Source organism: Amphibalanus amphitrite, unplaced genomic scaffold (genome assembly GCF_019059575.1).
Source record: "Amphibalanus amphitrite isolate SeventyFive unplaced genomic scaffold, NRLGWU_Aamphi_draft 000386F_arrow, whole genome shotgun sequence".
NCBI lineage: Eukaryota > Metazoa > Arthropoda > Thecostraca > Balanomorpha > Balanidae > Amphibalanus > Amphibalanus amphitrite.
The window spans coordinates 352,396-363,001 of NW_024881880.1; the positions used below are offsets into that span (position 1 = coordinate 352,396).

The following is a 10,606-nucleotide window of genomic DNA, read 5'->3' on the forward strand; positions in this document are numbered from 1 at the left end:
TAAAATGTTCGTAGCCTGAGCTCGTTTCCTATATCATGCTAAAAATTCATCTAGATCAAGGTTTTTTGATAAAAAAAAACACCAGGCTGCAAATTGCATTAATTGGACTTGATGAAAATCAGCGAAAGCTGGTTCTTATGTATTTTGCAGCACCTAGTAAATCATGCATGAACATGACGTTACATTTTAGCCTGACACCCCTGTCACTAGCTGACAATGGCGCCCCTCTCAAGGGAAAAAGTCGCCCCCTCGAGCACCATGGCCCCCCCTTTCGCTGATCTCTGGCTACGCCACTGTCTGCAGCAGATGCTTATGTGACTGCAACCACTCGATCGATCGGAAAGCTTGCAAGAACTTTCGCAGACCTCTATCGGCTGGAAGCCGCCGACACTATCTGTAATTGACAGAGGCAGACGTCTTTCACGATTATTGCATAAAATTTAAAGCCTCGGTCACACTTCACCGGATTGGACCAACGGACGAGAAACGGACGAGAACTGTCAGCGTCCGGTGATGTCCGTTTGTCATCCGTTAATATCCGTTCCATATCCGGTGGTGTCCGGTTGAGCACACCGGACACCACCGGACATGCACTGAAAGAAAAAATTACTCACGTTACCACCCCAAACTGAGTTGTCAAAACTCACGACGGCAACTACTCAGGTTCCCTTGGTAACTACTCTTTGGTACTCAGGAGATACTCATGTTAACACTAACGTGACTCATACATAACGTGAGTATTCCGGGTGAGTTGTCAAAACTCACCACCTAAGTACTCAGGTTTGAGCTTCTACTAAGACGCTACCCACAGTATTACCAAGGTGGACCACACACTTACTCAGGCTAATACTAACGATAACCAACCCTGAATAATGATAATACTAACCCATTTAAGATGGGTCTTACTAACGCGGATGCCAACGCATAAAACCAAAAATGCGTTCGTTAACATTACGCCTTGCAGACGTGACAAACACGAGGAAAACACTGAAGTTTATTACAAAACCCATCATACGAAATATCTGCCAACATGCAATTCAAGAGCCGGGTACGGGGCGCAATCCGTTAAACACAACACTAAAAGAGGTCCGTAAAAAAAAACAATGAAACACTCCCATAGATCGCAAACACTGCGCGAGATCGCTTAGTTTTTGAACCGCTTCCTACCGCCAGATCGGCGCACCGCAGCTCGAAGGGTGCTGGCTGCTGGTATTCTGGCTCAGTAGCGCGAGGGCATGGAAGACCATGGGCGCACTTTCTCCGTCGCCATCCTTGAGACTGCAGTTTCCAGAAAACGCACCAGTGTCTCCGAAACTTTACCTATGGACCGAAATGTAAATTATCCACGACAGTTAGGATAAATGATAACAATAACAAGTCAAATGTATATTTAGACACACAAAGCTTTCGGTACGAAAATACCCTGATCACTGTGTTACAGAAATGAGGACAGAAATTTCTGTCCTCATTTCTGTAACACAGTGATCAGGGTATTTTCGTACCGAAAGCTTTGTGTGTCTAAATATACATTTGACTTGTTATTGTTATCATTTATCCTATGGACCGAAAACAATAAGCTGTTAAGAAATAAAGCCAAAACTTCAGAAGACATCGGCGAGGTGTGTTAAAGGGAATAGTTCACTTTCACGAAAATAGTTTTTTTTTAATGGATTTTTGATTTTTTTATGCTCAAAATGATCAGCAAAAAATAAAACCTTTTTATAAACAAATATTTTATATATTAATGAAGAAATACGATCGGCTTTGTATCGGATTTGGTGACAATCGGCGCAGCGCTTCTGGAGATAGGTACCTATATAAAAAACCTCGTGAAATAACCCGTCGTGAAAACGGCTAGTGTTTTTCTTTTTGCAAAGCATGCCGCGGTAAATTATGCAGATGGCAAAATTATATTTTATATACTGACACTGTGATCGCAAGATACAGAAAGAAGTAAAAAAAAATCTAGTAACTTTTTAGGAACCTGTTAAGATGAGCTATAGATCTCCGTACCTATCGAACAGGAGCAGGCAGACAGACATACTTCACTTTCTGAAGCCACCCGGCGCGGCGGCGAGCATCCGGCGTCGATCGGGGCGAGCGTCTGCACCGGCACCAGCCCCGGCAGCAGTGCGATGGTATATCCAAAAGAAACTGTGAAAGGAGACATACAGTCGGTATATTTTAACGACACATTTTTGAAAAAAAACTACTTCCCTACTTTAATATATCCAACACAACCCAGAGGAACCCAGCGGATAGAATATTTACATAAGTTTTCACGTATTTCATCATCAAAACTTTTCATAGAACAAAAGCATTGAATATCGTCAAATACGCATTCCATTATTAACCCGCGCCCTGATGGGGGGGCCATTTTGGCCCCCCCCTGTGGTTTTTCTTAAATAGCGAGAAAACGGCGGCGCGCAGCGCCGCCAAATTTTGGGTACCTTACCGGACATCAATTTGACACCTTCACACAAAATTTCAAGTCACAGGTCACCTCAGGTCAGAAGTTATTGAGGTCAAACTGAGGTCATGTTCGAGTAAAAATGAGCAAAAAACATGACATCTTGAAACGCTCACCAATTCTACAGTTAACAAGCAATTTTAAAGTTCTTTATGTGGTTGTGTAGACAAAAGACGGGGCTACAAAACTGCTATCTCGGATTTTCAAAATTTTGGGATTTTGACCCCAAAAAATAAAAAAATGATTTTTTTAGAAAAAATCAAAAAATTTCCAAAAAATTTTCGAATTTCGAAAAAACCGGAATATATGTGATAGTCCCTGCGCTCTTCGATATACATACTAAATTTTAGATCGATACCTCTTTTTTTGGCCAAGTTATAGCGAAAAAAACTGTTAAAAATTGATGACGTCAAATTTTTGAACTCAATTTTTAGCAATTCTAGACCTCGTAGCGCAAAACGGAGACCACCATTGAACTCCCCGTGACGAGCTGCATCGAATCGATACCCATTTTATGCAAAAATATCAACTTTGAAATTTGACCTAATTTGACCTGACCTTGACCTTGACCTGACCTTGACCAAAACGTGACCTAGAGCTGGCCCTAAAGTCTGTCTGCCCCACATAATCGCATTTGTCATGTAAAATTGACCATAAAACATGTATCACACGACACTTTCATATTGTGACCCCCCAGTGACCTGACCTCTGTGACCTGACCTGGTATCAGTGACCTCAAATAGCAAAATATGTGTTTGAAGAACATTTCCTCATCGATGATTTTCAATGAAATGCATTTTACACGATTTTACAACGCATTTCTTGAAATGCCTGTAAACGGTGAAAATTCGACCTTTGACCTGACCTGTGACGTCATCGGTTTGACCGAGGTCAATGAAATTGGGTCACAAGGTAGTTCCCCGTTGGGGCTATCCAACACCGTTTACCGCTTGTCGCTATGCTGCGTGGTTCTCGAGATCTGAGGGGGGGGCCAAAATGCCCCCCCCCCCATCAGACCGCGTTGCTCGGCAGACCCCATCTGGGCGCGGGTTAAAATAACACCTGCAAAGCAAAAAACTTCACTACCTATTTATAATTACCTATCTTTAGGGCACCGTAAACCGGGGTGAGTTGATATGGGGTGGTGAGTTGATATAAATTGCTCGAAAAATGTTAAAATGTGTGCTGCTCATCCATTTGTAAACCAATTTTCAGTTTTATTTTTCTGTGAAGTGAAGCAACCAATAAGTGATGCATATAGCTGAGAAAGGCATGCATGTGGTGCAGTGCCTTCTTAACACATTACTTTTTCCAAAGTCCTTTTTTTCTTCTGATTTCGAAACTAAGGAAAAGTCCCCACCCTACAGCAAAGACGGTGGATATTCATGGAACAACATGCACTGGGAAAGAAACTACCATCAATTTACTGTTGATCCCAGGTAGTTTTGGGTTTCACCTATAAGAACGCTTTTTTATAATTTTAAGAAAAGTGACAGGTGGTGAGTTGATATGCCATCAGGTGGTGAGTTGATATGCATGATAAGAGCTGATGCCAGGCTGGTATGCATGCAAATTAGCATGAAATATGGGTCTGCAGGTAAGACAAAGTCAATTAGACCAACTCTTCTCCTTTTCTCTCCCCACATCATTCCATCAACGCCCAAAAGCTTTAGTTTTTTTTTTTCTGGATGCTTGAGACGAGGCCTGCTGTTAGTATCACTGATGTTAGTTGTCGGACTTTCGTCCCCGTCTTGAGTTAAGATGTTAGTTTCACAACGTTTCAGCCAGTAACTTCTCCGGCCATACTCAAATCTGCCTCGATAGTGGAGTGGTTAGAACCGTGTACCATCACCGGGAAAACCCGAGTTCGATTCCCGCTGACTACAGGAGCTTTCGATCGGTTTGACGCGTACGGCGCAACGCCACCAACATCCAGGTCCTTCTGAGGGTCAAAGAACACCTGACGAGTGACGACGGCCGGAGAGTAACTGGCCGAAACGTTGTGAAACTAATATCTCAACTCAAGACGGGGACAAAGGTCCGACAACTAACATCAGTGACCCCAAAGTGTTTTTCTGTGGACATACCTAACATGCAAAAGGCACAGCACAACTCTCTGTCAAGTCTCAAGATGGCTCCCTACAAGCTACAAAGGAACACTATAGAACACCTATATACATACAGATTAAAAAAATTGTTATAATTATCCGTAGTTTGGAAAATGACGGAACTGTCGTTTCTGTATGGCTAACAGCGCGGGAATTCTGATCTCGTGAAACTGATTAGTTTTCCTGCTTGGCAGTTGCCAACCGAGAATGAGTGACAAAATGAAATGGAACAAACAATATAAAGAAATTGACTGGTGTTTTAGCCCTCGCCCGTATTCGTGTTTTGCCAGCGTTTAAAGTATGGGGGGGGGGGGGGTCCGTTGGAATCCCATCGTCGTTTGGCCCCTGGTGGAGCTAGAGCTTCGCGGAAAAAACGAGCGTGTTGCCCGAGACGCGAGGAAGCCGGTGATAACCAACTTTTAGGTCCTAGGTCATTGGTTAACCGTCCAGGCCAGGTCAATTACCCAGAAGTCGGGAAAATAGGGGGTTATTTGAAGTTCGTAAAGCGAGGTTATTATTTTTTGGCGGTTGCTGATCACGAATGTCATGTTAGTTTTGATTACAAATGTCTTCGTACATTTAGGCCAGGTCAGGTCAGGTCAACCAGTAGGTGTCCTGCCAGCTATCCATAGTGAGTGTCAAGTGTCAACTGCCACTGACGGTGTCGTAACATGTTACGAAGGCACTAAAACTACTTCGTAAATGATCAAATGCATGTTGAATTCGAAATCGGCCCGAAAAACTACCCTAGAAACATGTAAAACTCCAAAAAGTGAACCGAGGTCACCAAAGGTCAATGACCTGACCTGACCTTCAGGTGACCTTGACAGTTGACACCCACAATACTGCATGGGACCAACATCATTTACATGTTTGGACGTTACAATCACAAAAAGACTGGAAATGCGCGGATAATGTGAGCCGACTACGCCAAATCGCGATTCCGGCCAAGCATGGTCTCGAGAATCAGGTCACAAGTCAAAAACCATTTGAGTCAGGGTCATGAAATTTTTAGAACATGTGTAAAATTGATAAGCTCGAGAGGTACTGAAAGTTTCGTCGCGATCGGCCGCTTTTTGCGCGAGTTATGTGCGAAAAGCCGAGGTGGTCCATTCGCCCGCCTATAAGTGCGAGAGTTAATTTTGGCTTTTGATGCCGAATCTGTTTTATGTCGCTTATTTCACCTGATAGAATACAGTCCGAATTAGATTCGCTTCACTTCACTTCATAAATATTGTGTTGACTACCAGTCCACAAAAGCTCAGAAGTATATGTATTCTTTCATTTCAATCCATTATATCTGTCAGAGGCATATCAACCTTGACCCGCAACTGACAATGTGTTTTAATTACAAGAAAATACACTTGTAATTCCAAAATATACTGCCAGTTTTGATACCGTTGGCTTGAGGACACGTGACTAGCCAAGTTCAGAATGTTCTAAGTAAAACAAAGTATCATAAAGCGAAAAAATGATGCTGCTAAAATCAAGCCATTTTGATAGCGCTGTGTTGGACATGATCGCGTTTTCATGAATGTGAGGTCTGCTGCCAAACTACTATCACTTTTCTAATGGTTTCTTTCAGGATGTGTTCTCTCATCCTTTTTTTAAACACTGGCATTTTATCAACTCACCTCTGAGCTTCTTTAGCCGAGAAATTTTGAAAAATCCAAAATCATATCAACTCACCCCCTGGGGGGTGGTGAGTTGATATGAACTTTGGCGTTTTAAAAAAGGGGCTTAATAAATACATTTTTTATTCATTTTTGCTGATTGCCTCCCCAAGGCATGTGCCATGAAACTGGCACAAAAAGAATTCCGTAAATGAATGTGGCTTTTAAAGAAATCTAGAATAACCTCAAAATCCATATCAACTCACCCCGGTTTACGGCACATCTCTCTTCGGAGATGTGCTCTCACAGTCACATCTCCCTCATATCCCACGGTACCTTATATGCCTATTTCCTCGCGACACACAATTGCGCTTGTGGTCATTGATCAAAAATAAATATTAATAAGGTAAGTATATGAACATACTTACTATTGGCCTCGGAATCCGAGTTTCAGTTTCTGCACACCAAGTCCATAAAATGCTGCACACGCGAGCGACGCACTTTCACCACCAAGCAACAGAATTCAACTGAAATAATGGCAGACGCGCGCGAAACGTGCGCGGCTGTGCCACATCGGCTCAACCAATCAGCGAGCTGGAAGCCTACTCACGGCTAGATTACTAACCACATACTCATGATCCTGAGCATAAATACCAAGCATCGATGAGTACTGCCTCACATCATCGCAGGAGCTACGAACAAACTAAGGCATCGTTGGTAAATACGTTAGTTTACCTGAGTATAGGCATGAGTCTTATCCTGAATAAAATGGTTAGTTTCCATAGGGTGGTAAAATTTTTTCTCAGTGTGGAAGCACTGTGACGTCACATGGAAATCGAAGTAAAAATCATACAGCAAAGACGTAGGTGGTGGATTTTTTTTTAAAGTTGTGGGTACTATAGTCCACCCAAGAGGATATTGCAAACAATAGGTTGAAGTTTTTTCACAAGAATATGTTTCACCGATGGGTACTTTACAGCCTGAAAATGTACGAAATGAGGCCATTCTTATAAAGAAAAAGGACGGAGGGACGGAAGGAAAAAAAGAACTCAATGAATTAAACGATTCCGTCCTTTTTGGTTATCATAAAGGTTCCGTCCCTCTACCCCTCCCCCTTCGTTGTTTTGCTAGGATGCGTTTTTCGTCTAAATGATCAAGAGCTTTAGTAAATGAAACAGGAATTATTTCCTGCAATATTTTCTTATAAATTTTGTCACAAAGAATGCAATAAGACTAAGAAAATACTGTGTGATCGCTATATGGGTATAATAAAATGAGAACCTGCAATTATTTGGGATCATATTTGAATTTTTATGGGACCGGGGACTGCTGTCTGCTACGATACATAGCCTTGGCCAGAGGCCTTGGCTACGATCAAGGATAATATAGATAGGCGAAGTATGTAATATGTTGTAGTCTTTCCTGCTAGGCTGAAACCCACCAAAGATTGTTTTTGCGTATAAATGTGGTAATGCCTATGTCTTACTCAGTGATAGGATGTCTAATAAGCGGTAAGGGAACAACGCAGACACCCTGAGTTAGCGTGGCGGCTCGGGACAAGCGGTAGAGATAAAAGAGGAGGGGATACTGATAAGGCATCTTTCGCTCTAGGGGACGACGCGGCGCGCGGCGAACGCGCGCGGCGGCTCGGGATGAAAGGGAGGGAGAGAGGGAAGGAGTAGGTAGAGAGAGAGAGAGAGAGAGACGGGGGGCGCAGGTGTTGTTTTGACGAACTGACGCTAAAGAGGGGGGAGGGGGAGCGGGGGAAGAAATGGCCTTTGGATCTTCTCTGTGTGGGGACAGCGAGGACAGTCCAGCGAGAGCGCTTGAGCGTGGTGGAGTGTATATGAATTTCTCTGCGTGCAAACAAGAACTTTAAGTGCTAACGAGAAGTTGTAGTGCCACGTGACTCAGACCTCCAACCGTGATACCAGTCGAGGCGCCAGAGGACACAGGACACAGGCCAGGTGAGGGTGGAGCTACTGGGAGGCAGTTGCAAACAGTAAACACCTACCACTTACTGGATATTGCATCTCAAGGTGTCCAATCCTGCCTGTTAATGTGTATGCCCGATAAACAACGATAGCTGCAGAATGATAAGGTGGCGGTCTATAGGTACTTGGTCTGCATGTCAAATTGACTAATTTTCGTGTGAAATAACTCCCGACCAATGTCATACAGTTCACATATCGATTAGCACGCAGCCTGAAACACATTTCGCACAAGTTGCTCTCGCAACCAGCTAAATATCGTATCAATGCCGTAAAAAAGCGCTGCTGAAGAGCAGCGCTATTTCTGATGCGTTATTTTTCACGAACAACGCAAAGTCTTACGTCACCAGAGGCGTCTTTGTCTCTTTATGATACGGAAACGCGTCCTTTTGGGTGGGGGTAGCGTCAATCTGGCTTCGTTCTTTTAACGGGTTCCGTCTTTCGTCTTCGTCCTTTTATGATAACCAAATTCCGTCTAATCTCAGAAATGACGGAGCGTCCCTCCGTTCTTTTCTTTATAAGAATGGCCAATGATCTGCTATTTAAATTTGAAAAGTGAAAAATGTGAAAACTTCGATTTTTCGGAAAATTACTGGTGGGCCAAATCTTTGAGGCTGGTGGGCCATTTCGGGTCACTGGTGGGCCATTTGGCCCACCAGTTAACATGTTAGCCGAGGCCCTGTTCAATCCCATCGACAAACGGACGGATCAGAAAAAAACCCGGGGCTCACGAATCAGTCAGAATCCAGGCTGAGCTTGGCTAGTACCTTAATTTGAAATGGTCTTATAAAACTGAAACCGTTCAATGAAACTGCATCGTTGATCTTAGTTCACCCGCTTGACAGGCTTAGGCTGGATTCAATTCGGCCAGTGCAAGTGGCTTGAGAGGGCAGTGGCCACTTAGCCAGTGCAACTACTATATTTACTTTACTGTCTATTTACGTGACTTAATTCTGACGGGACTTAATAACGAAGGAAGGGGATGTTCTTCAGCTGACACTTGTGTAGGAAGTTGTGAACTTACCTCAGGACGGTCCAAGTCTCCGAAGTCCGAGCGGTCGGAGACGATGACCAGCCGACTTCCGAGACATATGCATTTGTAATTCAACTATACTTCATACTTGATCACAAAAAGTAGTGTCCTCATATCCTGATCAATAAATATCTTTCCATGGCGGCCGCAGCAGCAGTATGGCACGCATCACGCATGGAAGAACCGCGGTATGTACCACTCAAATCAAATTCGATCGCGTGGAATTTAGATGTCAACACACCACTAACCTGGCTCTATAATCCCGGCACACACCGAACACCGCAAAATCTAACGATATAGTTCGTTTTCACGCCTCAAACACCCGCCGAAATCCACCCAGCCACACCACACTGCAACAAACAACTGCGCGTTGCTACGTGTCGGCCGTCGCCCCCTCCTCCCCCCCTTACTCGGGGTTCAGAGGCGTCAGGTGACGAGATGTGATTGGTCCTGAGCCCGAGGGCATAGTCACGTGACGTGACATTCGGCGGGAACGGGCGGCCTGCGGTAGACGACGTGGGGACTGGGGAGGGGAAAGCGTAAGTCGGGGACGGACACTATGTAGAGTCAGGGTCAACGTCCCATCAATTCATGAAGAGTAAGCACTCTTGTTGCAAACCAAGAATAAATAAAACAGAAACATGCCTTAGAACTCACGTTCACAGTAACAAGAACCTGTGTCGAAGAGGGGGCGAAGCCAAGAGCTGCAAAGCTTTGTAGGGGAGAGTGGGGTAAGATGCCCAGGGTTTTACAATCTCATATATTATTCGAAAATGACGATCGGGAAGCAAAAACTTGGAATTTCAACGGAAGCCGACATCATTTTTCTCCAAAAAATAACATACTTGCGTGCCTGAAATATGATAGCTTTTATGCTATTAAGCATTTTCCTGAAGAAGTGAAAGGGGGCATCTTACCCCACAGGGTGGGAAAGACGCCCCCTGGCGTTGGGAAAGATGCCCCCTGCACTATACCTAAGTGACATAAATGGGCACGTGAATCGCCTGAACGAATCAGTAGTCCCTTCGAGCCTGCAATAGACACTAAACGTCATCGTAAGGGCCCTCAAAAGTAGTCGTGAGGGGCTTCAGAGGTCATCGTTAGGGCCATCATAGTTCAGCGCGGCCAAACAAGCCTCCGTGGTGGCGTTCGGAGACCGCTGTGGGGCCCTTATAGGTCTTCATGATGTTTGAGGGCCCTCGAGCCCATTGTGGGGACCTCAGATGCCAGTGCGGCCCGTGGAGCCAACGTGGGAGCCCTCGAAGGATGTCGTGGGTTGCCTTGGAGCCAATAATGGGGCCCACAGAGGCCATCGTGAGGGCTCTCAGAGTCAGATGCCGCCCAAAAAGTCGCTGTGTGGGCCGAGAGACCGGCATGGGAAGCACCCGACC

The 10,606-nt window shown here is 44.5% G+C and overlaps 1 long non-coding RNA gene across 1 annotated transcript; it reads right to left on the bottom strand.

Moving 5' to 3' along the window:
- Nucleotides 1-974: 974 nt before the first annotated feature.
- LOC122390205 lies at nt 975-6,863 on the bottom strand. The gene is made up of 3 exons (XR_006258105.1): nt 6,620-6,863; nt 2,014-2,154; nt 975-1,320 (listed from the first exon to the last, which is right to left on the bottom strand). It is a non-coding gene; the product is annotated as an uncharacterized LOC122390205 (long non-coding RNA).
- Nucleotides 6,864-10,606: the final 3,743 nt, after the last annotated feature.